Here is a 15837-nt window from a genome sequence, read left to right on the forward strand (position 1 = left end):
ATAAATTTAATATTTTTATTAAATTTTAAAAATAATACATAACTTTAAAAAATAATACATAACTTTATTTGTTAAGTTTTAGTCGTAACATAATTAAACTTTATATTATTTTTATTATAAATACAATATTATTTCCTTTGTTTTAGTTGTTTTCTATTATTTTTATTATAAATCTAATATTTTTATAACAAGTAAGATAAGTAAATTTTATTTATTACTATTTTAAATCTTACAATTAGATTCTTACTTTTATATTACTCTTAAACTTTCTATTATTTTATTATAAATATAATATTTTTAATAAATTATTAATTTTATTTAAATTAAATCATTATTGAAAATAACTTTTATCGTTTAATAACTTTTATCAATTTCAATATGTTCATGCTACTTTCGGGTTTAAATTCGATTCGGGTTGCTTTTGGTTTAAGTTAATTTCAATTTCGGTTCGGGTTAATTTCAGTTCTGGTTGATTTCGGTTTCGTTAAATTTTGGATCAGGTATGGTTCGGGTCGAGTATTGGTTGGGTATCGAATCAAATTTGATTATCATGTTTGGGTTAATATTGGGTATTGGGTCGGGTAAATCATTTCAGATAATCGAGTTCGGGTCAAGTTTGCTAAGTCTACTTACAGTATCGATATCAAAGATAGGAGAGGTATCGATTCTCATCTAGTAGTACCAAGACTACTTTTGTTTTCAAAGGTTTTCAGATTCTAGTACGCAAAATTAGTACCAATACTATTGGGGTACCAATACTCTTTACACTACAATATAGATACAATGCACACGAGTATCGATATTTTTCGAGTCCAATGATCTTTAACGACTAGTTTATTTAAATATTACAAAGGTAATACTGATATTCTTAGCCCGAATATTGATACTCTTAGCCCGACTAGTTTAATAATTGTTTATTATATAAGGTAAATTTTTTATTATTTTTCGGGTCGATTCGAGTATTTTTACCCTGAATCTGAACCCGACCTGACCTAAACATATTTTTTACAAAACTCGACCCAACCCAACTTAAATCTTTTTTTTTAAAATAATTTGACCCAATCAGGTTCAGGTCGATTAGGAAATTGTCGACTTCATGTCCCATGTCCATCCTTTAACACGTGTCACATTCATAACTTTTTTTTATTTTTTAAAAAATCTGAAATATGGCATGTGCCCTTAATAATTCTTTTTAACCGTTAATACCTAAAAGTATAATATAAAAACATTATACACCTAATTTTAATTAAAAATTATTTAAGCTTAATTTTATATTAAGCCTTTTAAAAATGATTTATTATATAAGTATTGTATTTTGCATAAAATAATAAGTTTGCTATAAGATATGTTAGGTCACGGGACAGCTGTAAGAAAGAATAGAATTTAGGGAATAAATAAGGGTTAATTACCCCATTCATACATGATCTATACTTGATTATCAGTTTCATACATAAAGTTTAAAAATTTTCGATTAACTACATAATGTTTTCTGTCGTTAAAGATTCACCCACTTCCGTCACGAAAAATGATGTGGAACCCTCTGACCTATAACAAATTGACACGTGGAACTAAATAAACATGTTTTTATATATTTTAGTTAAATTACACCATTCATCATTTAACTATCTTCTCACTCTTATTTTAGTCACTAAAGTTTAAAAGTTTTTAATTTAATTATTAAACTATTTATCCATCAGGGTCGCTCACTTATTTTAGTTCTAACCCGGTGATTTTTTTTTCTACACAGCTTGTTGTTTTGTCATCGTCTTCTCAAAAGCTTCAACCGCAATCGACACTATTTATCCATCAGAGTCGCTCACTGATGTCATGACCTTAGCCTCCAAAGATGGAAGCTTTGCGTTGGGTTTCTTCTCTCTAGGCACTTTCAAGAACCGATACCTGGGAATCTGGTACAACAACATCCCCGTACAAACTGTTGTTTGGGTTGCAAATAGGATAAACCCAATAAAATATTCCACTGCCATTTTGAAGATAGAAACTAGTGGCAGAATTGTGCTTCAAGTTTGGAACACAACAACTGTTTGGTCGACTAATATGACAGCGAGTACTCAGAATTCAGTATTGTAGCTCTTGGATTCCGGTAATCTTGTTGTCAGAGATGGAAATGAAAGTAATCCAGAGAATTGCTAATGGAAAAGCTTTGATTATACATCTTGTTTCCATTGGGAAACCTTCTGCTCTCATCGAGTTATCCATTGTTTCGGGTCGGATGTATGGGTTGTTATCGGTGTCGATCTTGCAATTGAAGGGTCTTCATTTTCTTGCTATAAACAGGAATTTCATCTCCAAGAATATTCCTCTACAACTAAGGCGACTTAAAACTCTTGATCTCAATTACAATCAGCTCACTGGAGGAATCCTTCATCCCCTCCTCCACTATGCACATTGTCCTTACCCTTCATTCTCCCTGCAAATATGATCCCATTAGATGTCCCGATTACTCTAGTCCTATAATCGGACGAAAAATTGATTGGCATAAGAGGAGTAGGAAATTGCATCAAATGGGTAACCTTCATATTACCATAATAAAAACCTTCATATAACCATCCAAACCAATACTCGAAATCTTATCCTCCATCCCCACAATTTCCTTCCTAATTCTTCTTACACAAATCGATGTAACAATTTTATTATGACTTTCCATTGAATGAACCATCCTCCCACCCCAACCAGATCCTATATCTTCATTGAATTCCCACCAGCAGTTGCAATTAGCCCACTATAAGGCAAATAAATCACATCTTTCACTGGTTTTGTAACACCCATCTCCCGTGTACCTTTCTATATATGAGATACAGATGACACATCATCTGTAAAAGTAGTTCTTCATTTGAAAACCCGTAAAATTTTGTTTTTCGATATATTAAAACATAACAATTTTTAATATAAAGAAAAATATTAATTGAAATCTGTTATGAAGTTCTATTTGATTACAATTCAGAGCATTTTTCGTACTTCAATTACATGCCAAATAAGTTTTCTGAAATAAACTGGATTGTTCTATTATTACTGACGAGTCAACCTTAATTGATGATCACTGCTGCTACAGCTGCACTCCTTACTCAGCTAATCTCTGTCTTTACCTACACATGAAATTAACACACGTTAAATATGTACTTAGTGAGACATAATACTGTAAAGAAACAATAATGTATACTTAAGTATATCATAGTTATTTGGTTTTGAAATAATTCGTATCATCCATAAGGATTAGATAATTCCCTATTATTAAAACCAACTTTGTTTCATACTTTCATCATAAACATTTTTAGTATGCCCAACATACTTTTCGTTACGTATATTTTTCCCATTTTTCTTTAGTAATTATTTATTATTTTCATTTATGGCATCCTTTCATGCCTTACTGCACCGTTATGCATTTCATTTATGGCATCATTTCATGCCTTAATGCACCATTATGTATTTCCATTATGGCATCCATTCATGCCATAATGCACCATTCTGCATTTTAGTTATGCCATCCTTTCATGTCTTAATGAACCATTATGCATTTCAGTTATGGCATCCTTTCATGCCTTAATGTACCATTATGCATTTCAGTTATGGCATCCTTTCATGCCTTAATGCACCATTATGCATTTCAATTATGGCATCCTTTCATGCCTTAATGCACCTTTATGCATTTTAGTTATGACATGCTTTAATGCCTTAATGCATCATTATGCATTTTAGTTATGGCATCATTTCATGCCTTAATGCACCATTATGCATTTTAGTTATGGCATCATTTCATGCCTTAATACACCATTATGCATTCCACTTATAAATTCGGTTTAAAGCAGTTCATACTCTAAAACTCATTCATAATATCCTTTCCATACATATACTATAAAACATACATTACTTTAAAACATTCTAATTCGAGTCATTATGAATCTTCTTCATCTCAGATAATTACAATTAATGTACTCACCTGATAATCCCCGCTAATAAGATGTAGAGATGTCTGGCTAATCAGCAACTTTATCTTTCCCATTTTTCTTGCTAGATTCAGGAGATTGGTTATGATCTACAGAAGCATCCATTGAAGACATATATCATACCAAATGTTAGTATATTTCCTAACATTTATACTTTAATAATACTCAAAAGTACCATTATTTCAATTTCTATAACAATTCCAATATATCTTATAGTTCCAGGCTCAATAGTATCGATACCCTTACCATGGTATTGATACTTCTATACTATGGTACCGATACCTTTCTCTCAGTATTGATACTACTACACTATGGTACCGATACTCCCTTTTGGTATCGATGCCATTTTGGCATTCTGTTATCCATGGTATCAATACTTCCCCTTGTTAGTATAGATACCCCATCAGTGTCGATACCACTTACATCGGTATCGATACTATTCGTCACATTTCTACCCATTTACACCTATAATATCAATACTGTTTCATCATTACCGATACCATTGCCCATATTTACCATTTTTCAGCTCGATTTTCACTTAATTTTCCCCTCTAATCTTTTACTTTTACCTCCAAAATAATACAAAATCGATCAGAGCATGTGTAATTAACAACTTGGTTACATGCCAACACACTTAATACAACAAAATACATACTTTACAAATTACTTCTGATCTGATCTGCTAGTAATTGGATGATGTCCTTGCAACTCCTAATTCTGGTCCTCCTGTTTCTTGGTACCTATGTGTAAACCACTTACACGCTAAGTCATAGACTTAGTGAGGTATAAAAGAATATGAAATCATAAGTTTATGAAACATGAACTACTATCAATCAATTATAACATTACAATTTACATGTATCTACTAACTATAACATATGCTCTTATGATATGCACATATGAAACTTAACTTTTAATAAGAGTTTCTATTCAATATATCTTTAGAGGCTCGTGTACATTATTGAGAACAGGAGGTACGTGAGTACACTGAGGTTATGCATAAATACTGTCACTACAACTCAAATAAATTCTCACTTGGGGCACTAAATATTTGTTCTGAATGACCACTATGTCCCGAAGGACCACTGATAATCTCTCTACTCTTGGCATGCCAATTATACCTACAGCTCTCATATTGTATAACATGGGCTTAATTATTGATACATTTCACATTTACATATCTCTTTTATCACTTTTCATATACACATTATGTTGAGTTAATCAATTGACGGAATCGGCCAAGAGGGGGTGAATTGACAATTAAAAATTTGGTGGAAGCTTTTGCAGAAAATTGAAAGTAATTGCACATCGATTTAGAGTGGTTTAACTTTCTCAATCAAAGTCTACGTCCACTACCTTAACTATCCACACTAAGGATTTTCCAACAAATTCACTAATTTGTTCTTTCTTTTGAGGCCAAAGAGACAACCTTAAACACCCTCAAGAATATACCTCAATTCTTGAGAACACTCTTTACCAAAGAGAAGATTACAAATTTGCAAACTTACAAGGAAATCCTCACAAGGTAGATTGTTTGCACAATTCTAGAACAAAGAAAAGAACACTCAAGAATGAATACAATTGAGTACAAGTAGTGTTCTTGAAAGCAAAATGAATATTGAATGAAAATAGGCTTGAAATGCACAAACTTGAGGTTTGATGCTTTCTCTTTGATTCTCTCTTGATTCTAGTTGCTTGTTGTTTCTTGTTATTGATCAATGGCTTCTAAGCTTGTTTAAATACATCTTGAATCACTTCTGAACATTGGGGATCATTAATGAAGTTATTGGAGCCATTTAAGTGTGAAAATAATTAATATTTCTACTTGGAGCGTAGGGGGAATCGGTACCCCCTCATGGGGAATCGGTTCCCTAAGTGTAAAATTTAAATATTTCGACCGTTAAACAGGGGGAATCGGTACACCCTTGGGGGGGAATCGGTTCCCTCCGAGCATTCTGTTTTTCTCGGAGCCAAACCATTCAGGGGGAATTGGTACCCCCTTGGGGGGGAATCCGTTCCCTCTGGACATACTGGAATTTTTGGCTTTGAAATGGTTCGAAATACTTTGTAAAATTGTTTTGAAATTATTTTAAGTTTAAAACTTAATTTTACACTTGAGTAAGGATTAAAAATGTCATTTGAAAGATTTGGAGTAATATTTTGATATTCGAATAATTATATCGAATATACTTAGAAAATCTTTTGAAAAATCTAAAATTCATTTATCTTAATTTGTTATATCGAAATATCAAAATATATTCAACAATCTCCCCCTTTTTGATATAACAAAACATTTTTATTAATTTTAAGATTTTCAAAACAAGTTTTGAAATTACTCCCCCTTACTCTAACACTACTCCTCTTTAAAACGCTTTTAACATTTCTCCCCTTTTTGTTAAATTAAAAAGACTCGTAAAAGATTTTAAACAAGGATTTGAAATCATTCAGGCAACTGATTATATATAGATAAATAGCTTAAGCTGCTAAGATCACAATCAAGAGAAATGTTAGCCATTAGTTTCATAATCAATATTCATAAACAATGTGACATGGCAAAATTGGTCATATATCTAACATGATGTAAATGATGCAATAAAGAATAAATTTATCCACACCAAATATATAGAAATATAATTTCAAACCATCCATAAATCCAAACAAATTCAAAGTCAACCAATCCACAAATTCAAACATTCTAAAATATTCAAAATGTTAAAACAATAAGTTTGAAGTTTTGATCCAATAAAGCTAAGCAAGAACAGGGCCTAATCGTCCATCGGTGCATCAAGAGGAGATAAATGTGACCAAATATTGGTCACATCATATGAAAGAGCATCGACCCTTTCGTCTAACGAATCAAAACGATGATTCATTGTTTCTGTGGTAGCAGTCAGATTGGAATCGATAGATGCAAGCCTCAAATCAATGTTCTCCATAAAAGATCAGAAGTATGGAGGCATTTGATACTCTGGAAGAGGTTGTTCCTCTGGAGGTGCTTGTTCTTCGTGCTGCTCCGGCTCATTGTCGGAGTCGTATTCTTCCGGAGGTTACTCACTGGTACGAACCCCAAGACCAGTTTCTTCATTGATCTTCCATCCCGATTTAGTTAAAGAGAATATATTGATTTGGTTTTTGAGGGGAATGGAAGCATCAAGACCAACTCTTAGCCCAGCCTTCTTAAACAAATTACTAAGAATACAACCGTAAACTAAAGAAGAACATAATTTCTTATTGGGAACAAGATTTACGGTTTCGACAAGTTCAGCAAAAATAATCTGAGAAGGTTAATTTTGTGATTATTTTAGACACAATAAAGCCAAAATAGATCTAAGGCGCGAAGAGTAGAGTAACGGGCCCCGGATGGTTGAAACCACCAAGAGATCATTAGGTGAAAAAAACAATCATGAAGGTTTAGAACACTTGCACTATCCCTTCGCTTATACTGAGATCCTACCGTAAGTTTTTCATTGTCTAACCCTTCATTATCTAATCCTAATGCTTTGGCAATGGATTCCGAGTCAAAATGAAAGAATCGTCCTAGAAGATAGGATCGGATCCCTATGGTTAAGGTTTTCTCTCGATTTTTAATACAAACGGCATTAGAGTAGAAGATACAAACAAGTTGATGATAGACAATTGGTTCAAGCTCGAAGAGTTTTTTAAATTTTCACTCATGAAGAGTAGGAAGATGACGAAAATTGATGTCTAATATGGCTTGAAGAGATGAGATACGTTCTTACCGGATTTTGTAGGACTCAAAGTATTGACAAAACCTATAGTAGAGATTTTGTTTACGACCGGGTTCATTGAAACAAGAATTGCGAATGGTCATGTTTGGATCATCGGGATTAGGAATAGGAATTTGTGGGATAGGTGGAGGATTTGGAGGTGAGTTTGGAGGTTGGATAGAACGACTAGAGGAGGCCCTAGAACGTTTATGAGACATGATTTAAGATAATCAGAATGGAAAGATAACCTGTAATTTTAAAAACATATGTATGCAAAATAATCAATCACAAAACTCAATTGAGTCCTCAATATTTCAAGGTTCGCTACACCAATCCTAATGAGCAAATTTTTTGAAAAAACTTATTGAAAAATAAGGTTTTGAAAATCAATATATGTATGGTTTTCATATCAACAACATAATTCAATTAAAACACAATAATTTTAAAAACAATTTTTTTTTATTTCGAAAATTTCAAAGAATTTTGGAAAATTCTTGTGTTTTTGATGAAATTAGTTGTAAAATCTAGTTTCTAATCACTAAACAATCAATGCACGATCTAAAGTTCAACCTAGAACTAATTAAAACTAGTTCTAAAATCAAAAATTGATGAAATAGAGGTTTTAGAAAAATACCTTGAAGAATTTCGGATTTGAGTGAGATTAGATGAAGTTTGCACGTTTTTGATGATTCCAACAGGTTTAGGAGATGATATTTGAAGAGAATTCCGATTAAAAACAATGTTTTGATGAAATATGGAGATAGGGTGAGTGTAGAGAGGAGAAACGGTGTGAAGAGAAGAGAGGGTTTGAGAGATAAATGAGCATTCTGCCCGTGTTAAAGACAGAACCCCAGGGGGTATCGATTCCCCTACAGGGGGGAGTTGGTTCCCCTTCATAGGGGGAATCGGTTCCCCTTCAAGGGGGGTATCGATTCACTCTGCACTAAAACTGATAAAATCTGATTTTAAACACTCAAAATGCTAAATTAATTTTCTCTAGTGGTATTGACAACTCATATATTGAAAATTAATCATGTTCAAACAAACAAATTTATCATTAAAAAAATACTTGAACATAAAGTTAATTTTCACCAAGAATCATAAACTCCCCCTAACTAAAAGCAATGAATGCAATCAAAAATTACTATTATATGCATTTTTCATTTATTCTTAAAAGTTCTAAAATTATTTTAAACACTAAGCGAAGATAGGTCAATTAAACCTAATTCTCTCCTAAGTGTCCAAAAACGTTCATTGTCTAAAGGTTTTGTAAAGATATCCGCTAATTGATGCAAAGTATCAAACAATTCTAGAACTACATCTTCCTTAGTGACATGGTCTCTAATGAAGTGATGTCTTATTTCAATGTGCTTAGTTCTAGAGTGTTGGATGGGATTTTTAGTGAGATAAATAGCACTAGTATTGTTACACTTGATAGGAATGGTACCTACTTCAATTCCATAATCAAAAAGTTGTTGTTTTATCCATAAAACTTGTGCACAACAACTACCAGCTGAAATGTATTCGGCTTCAGTGGTAAATAATGCAACACAATTTTGTTTCTTTGAAAACCAAGAATCAACATATTTTCAAGGAATTGGCAAGTACCGGAGGTGCTTTTCCTATCTAATTTGCATCCTCCATAATCCATATCAGAAAAGGCATGAAGCTAAAACTAGAGTCTCTAGGATACCAAAGTCCTAAACTAGGAGTGTCCTTAAGGTATCTAAAGATTCTTTTAACAGCTAGTAAATGTGATTCCTTAGGGCATGATTGAAATCTAGCACATAAGCAAACACTAAACATAATGTCCGGTCTACTTGTAGTTAGATAGAGCAAAGAACCAATCATTGACCTATATAATTTAACATACACACATTTACCTTCTTCATCCAAGTCAAGCTTTGTAGAAGAGCTCATTGGACTGTCATGAGGTTTCCCATTTTCCAGTCCAAACTTCTTGAGCATATCTTTGACGTACTTAGCTTGATTGATGAAGATGCCATCTTTTATTTGCTTGATTTGGAGACCCAAGAAAAATGAGAGCTCCCCCATCATGCTCATTTCGAATTCGCTTTGCATTAGCTTAGAAAATTATTGGCAAAAAACATCATTAGTAGAACCAAATATTATATCATCAACATAAATTTGAACTACTAATAAATCTTTACCTTTATGCTTTAAAAACAATGTAGTGTCAACCTTCCCTTTTGAAAAACCTTTTTCAATCAAAAAATTTGGCAATCTTTCATACCAAGCTCTAGGAGCTTGTTTTAAACCATAAAGTGCTTTTGTCAATTTAAGAACATGTTCCGGAAATTTTGAATCTTCAAAACCTGGAGGTTGTTCCACATACACTTCTTCTTTAATAAAACCATTTAAAATGCACTTTTAACATCCATTTGATATAATTTAAATTCATGAAAACATGCAAATGCTAATAACATTCTAATTGTTTCCTTCCTAGCTACGGGAGTGTATGTTTCATCATAGTCTATGCCCTCTTCTTGAGTATACCCTTGAGCAACAAGTCTACCCTTGAGCAACAAGTCTACCCTTGAGCAACAAGTCTAGCCTTGTTTTTCGCTATATTACCACTCTCGTCAAGCTTATTCCTAAATACCCATCTAGTACCTACAGTAGATTTATTACTAGGCCTTTCAACTAGTGTCTAAACTTTACTTCTCTCAAATTGATTTAACTCTTCTTGCATAGCCATAATCCAATGTTCATCATTTAATGCTTCTTTAATATTCTTAGGCTCTATGCATGAGATAAATGCAACATAATTACAAGTATTTCTAAGCGAAGATCGAGTTGTTACCCCTTTGGATGGATCACCAATAATCTCACCATCCTTGACATAGTTGTATTCCCTTGGGTAAGAGACTTCCCTTTCTTCAATGGTTGGATTCTCGAGAGGATCATGAGTTTCCTCATTTTTCGTTTCTTCCTTTGATGATGGTTCTCCATTGTCATGTCAAACGTCATTTGTATTTATAACACCTACATCATCATTCACATAAGAATCATTTATTGGAAGAAGGTTATCATCGAAAACAACATGTATAGACTCTTCTACAACTAAAGTTCTTTTATTAAATACTCGATAATCTTTAGAATTTAAGGAATAATCCACAAAAATTCCTTTATCACTTTTAGCATCAAATTTGCCAAGATTGTCTTTACCATTGTTTAAAACAAAACACTTACATCCAAAAGGATGAAAATAACTAATGTTAGGCTTTTTATTTTTGAAAAGTTCATATGGAGTTTTATTTAAAATAGGCCTAATCATTACTAGATTTATAACATAACAAGCGGTATTTGTAGCTTCCACCCAAAAGTATTTTGGCAAATTGTTTTCACAAAGCATGGTTCTAGCCATTTCTTCTAAAGTTCGATTTTTCCTCTCAACAACTCCATTTTGTTGAGGGGTTCTAGGTGATGAAAAATTATGGCTAATACCATTAGAATTACAAAACTTAGTAAATCCAAGATTTTCAAATTCAGTTCCATGATCACTCCTAACACTAGTTATAGAGTAACCTTTTTCGTTTTAGATTACTTTTCAAAACGTGATGAATTTTTCTAATGCTTCATCTTTAGTACTTAAGAATAGAACCCAAGTATATCTAGAATAGTCATCTACCAAGACAAATGCATATTGTTTTCCACCCAAGCTAGTAGTCCTAGTTGGCCCAAAAAGATCTATATGGATCAATTGTAATACTCTACTAGTTGATACGTCATTAATGGATTTAAAAGAAACTCACTTTTGTTTTCCTTTAGCACAAGCATCACAGATTTTATCATTATCAAATTTCAGTTTAGGCAACCCTCTTACTAAGTCTCCATGAATTAATCGTTGCAAAACACTCATACTAGCATGTCCTAGTCTCCTATGCCATAACCAACTATCATGCTTATCCTTAGAAACTAGGCATAAATTAGTCATATCAATAGAGTCTAAATGCACCATGTATATGTTTCTTATTCTATGACCAACAAGCATAATTTGATTAGATGCAATGTCAATAACTTTACAACTATTGGTTTCAAACATGACATTGAATCCTTTATCACATAATTGACTAATACTCAAAAGATTATGCTTTAATCCATTCACATATAAAACATTCTTAATTTGTATGAAAGAGGTATTACCTATAGTGCTTATACCTTCAATGTGACCTTTTGAGTTATCACCAAAAGTCACTTCTCCTCTATTTTTGGCGTTAAGCTCAATGAACCGGTTTTTATCCCCGGTCATATTTCTCGAGCATCCACTATCAAGGTACCATGAATTTGAATTTGTTTCCCGTGCCTTGTAGCAATGCTCCTTTTCCTACAAACATAGATTAATTTCTAATTTTTGGTACCCAAATTCTTTTGGGTCCATATTCATTAGTTTCCAAAATCCTAGTCCACTTAGGTATCCATTTGTGTAGGATATCTTTATCTTTAGTAGTAATGAGTCCTTTAGGAACCCATATACTTCTAAAGATTTTTCCATTAGAGGTTCTTCGGGGACCTCTATGATTGTAGTTTTTAAAACTTTTTCTAACAAAGTTGGATTTTGAATTTTCTCCTTTTTCAAAACATTTTGTTCAAACTTTATCAAAAGAAGCTTTAAGATCATCAATTTTCTTTTGATGATCCTCATTGACCTTTGAAAGTAAATTTTGCAAATCCGAATTTTTCTTTTTAAACTCTTCTAGTTTGATTTGCAAATCTTTGATTTTACTTTCAAGATCGTTGTTGGTTTTGGATATGAGTTTATTTTCATTTTTCAATTTTGAAACATCATTTTTATATTTTAAAAACAATTTCTCATAACCCGAAGCCAACCCATTAAATTCCTCTAATAGCTCGTCATAAGATAAATCATCAAATTCAGACGACTTAGAGATTACCTTAGAATCTTCCCCGAATGCCATTAAGCACAAGTTTGCTACTTGTTGTTCCTCTTCATCGGAACCTTCTTCATCGCTCCATATAGCCACATGAGCCTTGTGCTTATTCTTTGATTGACTATTTCTCTTCAATTATGGGCAATCATATTTGACATGCCTCAGCTTTTTGCATTCATAGCAAATGATCGGGTCCTTCTCTTTTGGTTCATTTTTGAGGCATTCATTTCATTTGAATTTTCTTCCTTGGTAAGGTCTCATCATTTTTCTGAACCGTTTGGCAAACAATGTCATTTCCTTGTCATCGTCATCTTCATCTGAATTACTCTCATCTTTTGTGAATTTGAGAGCAATTCCAATGTTTTTCTTATTCTCCTTCTCCTTTTGTGTCTCTTCAATCTTATCAAGGTCCACCTCATCTTCAAGTATCATATCATGAGTGAGGAGAGAACCGATTAGCTCTTCAAGAGTTAAGGACTTTAGGTTCTTAGCCTTGATGATTGTTGTCTTCTTGGATTGCCTTGATTTTGGAAGTGAGTAAACTAACTTCCTCACAAGCTTCTCGTTAGGAATGATCTCTCCATATGATTTGAGACCATTGACAATAGTTGAGAATCTATCCGTCATAGCTTTGATATCTTCATTTGGTTTCATCCTGAAATTTTTATAGCTATGTATTAGAAGACTAATTTTAGATTCTTTTACCTCGTCGGTGCCTTCATGAGTGACTTGTAGTTTATCCCATATTTCTTTTGTGGTTGTACAAGATAAAACTCTTCCATACTCATCTGGTCCAAGAGCACAAAATATGATATGGATGGCTTTGGAGTTGAGCTGGAACATTCTTGTCTCTCCTTCACTCCACAATCTTGGATGAGTGAGAGGCTTGATATATCCGTCTTCTACAACATTCCATGCTCCCATGTCACTAGCTTGAATGAAATACATCATCCTATTCTTCCAATAGGCATAGTTAGCTCCATTGAAGAAAGGAGGCTTGTTGACGGGCATCGAATCGAGACCGGAGTCGACGTTTGAAGTGGAGGCCATTGATGACTTTGATTATCGATGTAACCCTTCTCGGATCTACTCAAGAGGCGGTTAAACCTTCAAATGAGTCAAGCTCTGATACCAATTGTTGAGTTAATCGATTGACAGAATCGACCAAAAGGGGGTGAATTGGCAATTAAAAATTTGGTGGAAGCTTTTGCAGAAAATTGAAAGTAATTGCACAACGATTTAGAGTGGTTCGACTTTCTCAATCAAAGTCTACGTCCACTTCCTTAGCTATCCACACTAAGGATTTTCCAACAAATTCACTAATTTGTTCTTTCTTTTGAGGCCAAAGAGATAACCTTACAACACCCTCAAGAATATACCCCAATTCTTGATAACACTCTTTCCCAAAGAGAATATTACAAATTTGCAAACTTACAAGGAAATTCTCACAAGGTAGATTTTTTGCACAATTCTAGAACAAAGAAAAGAACACTCAAGAATGAATACAATTGAGTACAAGTAGTGTTCTTGAAAGAAAAATGAATATTGAATGAAAAATAGGCTTGAAATGCATAAACTTGAGGTTTGATGTTTTCTCTTTGATTCTCTCTTGATTCTAGTTGCTTGTTGTTTCTTATTATTGATCAATGGCTTCTAAGCTTGTTTAAATACATATTGAATCACTTCTGAACATTGGGGATCATTAATGAAGTTATTGTAGCCGTTTAAGTGTGAAAACAATTAATATTTCTGCTTGGAGTGTGGGGGAATCGGTACCCCTCATGGGGAATTGGTTCCCTAAGTGTAAAATTCAAATATTTTGACCGTTAAATAGGGGGAATCGATTCCCTCCGAGTATTCTATTTTTCTCAGAGCCAAACCATTCAGGGGGAATCGGTACCCCCTCGGGGGGGGGGGGAATCCGTTCCCTCTGGACATATTGGAATTTTTGGCTTTGAAATGGTTCGAAATACTTTGTAAAATTGTTTTGAAATTATTTTAAGTTTAAAACTTAATTTTACACTTGAGTAAGGATTAAAAATGTCATTTGGAAGATTTGGAGTAATATTTTGATATTCGAATAATTATATCGAATATACTTAGAAAATCTTTTGGAAAATCTTAAAATTCATATATCTTAATTTGTTATATCGAAATATGAAAATGTATTCAACACATTACTTACTTCATATGCACACATATATGATCACTTGCTTATTACAAACACTTGAATTCATTCTTTTGTAATTGTATACATTGCATATTATATGATATCCAAACATGTATGAGTCATGCATCTACTTATTATAATCATAACAAATGCAGTTACATGAATATGGAACCATGAACTTAAATATAGAAAATAGACTTATCACAAATCTTATTTTCATAAAACCATATTTTATATTAATTATGGTATACACTTACCTTAGCCTCACTTGATTCTAGCACTTTATCTCTCTATCGACCTTTTTTAATTCTTCGATTACTCTGAAACAGGGTTGCGTTCAATATCTACATAATCATACATTGATACATATCAATATTCTAAATGGCATACTCTAATCTTTTATTTCCTAAACTAAAAGAAAAGCAAAACTTCATTTTCTATTAAAACTGGTATCGGTACCCCCTATAGGGTACCGATACATCCCTTAACTGAGGTACCGGTACCATGCCTAGGTATCGATACCCATATTGTATTCTATAATTTTCCGTTCAAATATGGTATCGATACCCTCCTTAAGGTATCTGTAGACATCAATTTTTTCATTTAAAATTATTATTATTAAAATTATTATTATTATTATTATTAGTATTATTATTATTATTAGTATTATTATTATTATAATTATTATTATTATTATTTATTATTATTATTAATATTATATATTATTATTATTTAAATATTACAAAGCCCAAATCACAGCCCAATTACATTCAAATCTCAAACCCAAATGGAAACCCTGAATCAATTTGGGGTTTCAGCTAGGGTTTTCAAACCCTAGCCCCCAGCCGCCATCCACATCATCAGCCGTTGGATCTGGCAAGATCCAACGGCCCAAAAAGGTTCCAGATGGAAAACCCTAGGGTTTCTAACCCTAGCAGCCAGCCGTTTCCAGATGCGGCGCCACCCCTGAAGCCACCCCGACGACCGACTCTCTGATGCCAGATGGTCCAACCAGTTGCTGCCGACGCTGCTGCTTCCACGACGCCGACCTCGTCGAGCTTTCC

At 33.1% G+C, this 15837-nt stretch overlaps 1 pseudogene; it reads right to left on the reverse strand.

Moving 5' to 3' along the window:
- Positions 1 to 2366: 2366 nt before the first annotated feature.
- The window catches only part of LOC120169331, a 50281-nt pseudogene continuing 36810 nt past the window's right edge, over positions 2367 to 15837 (reverse strand).

Source organism: Hibiscus syriacus, unplaced genomic scaffold (genome assembly GCF_006381635.1).
Source record: "Hibiscus syriacus cultivar Baekdansim isolate YM2019G1 unplaced genomic scaffold, ASM638163v2 tig00111758_pilon, whole genome shotgun sequence".
Classification (NCBI taxonomy): domain Eukaryota; kingdom Viridiplantae; phylum Streptophyta; class Magnoliopsida; order Malvales; family Malvaceae; genus Hibiscus; species Hibiscus syriacus.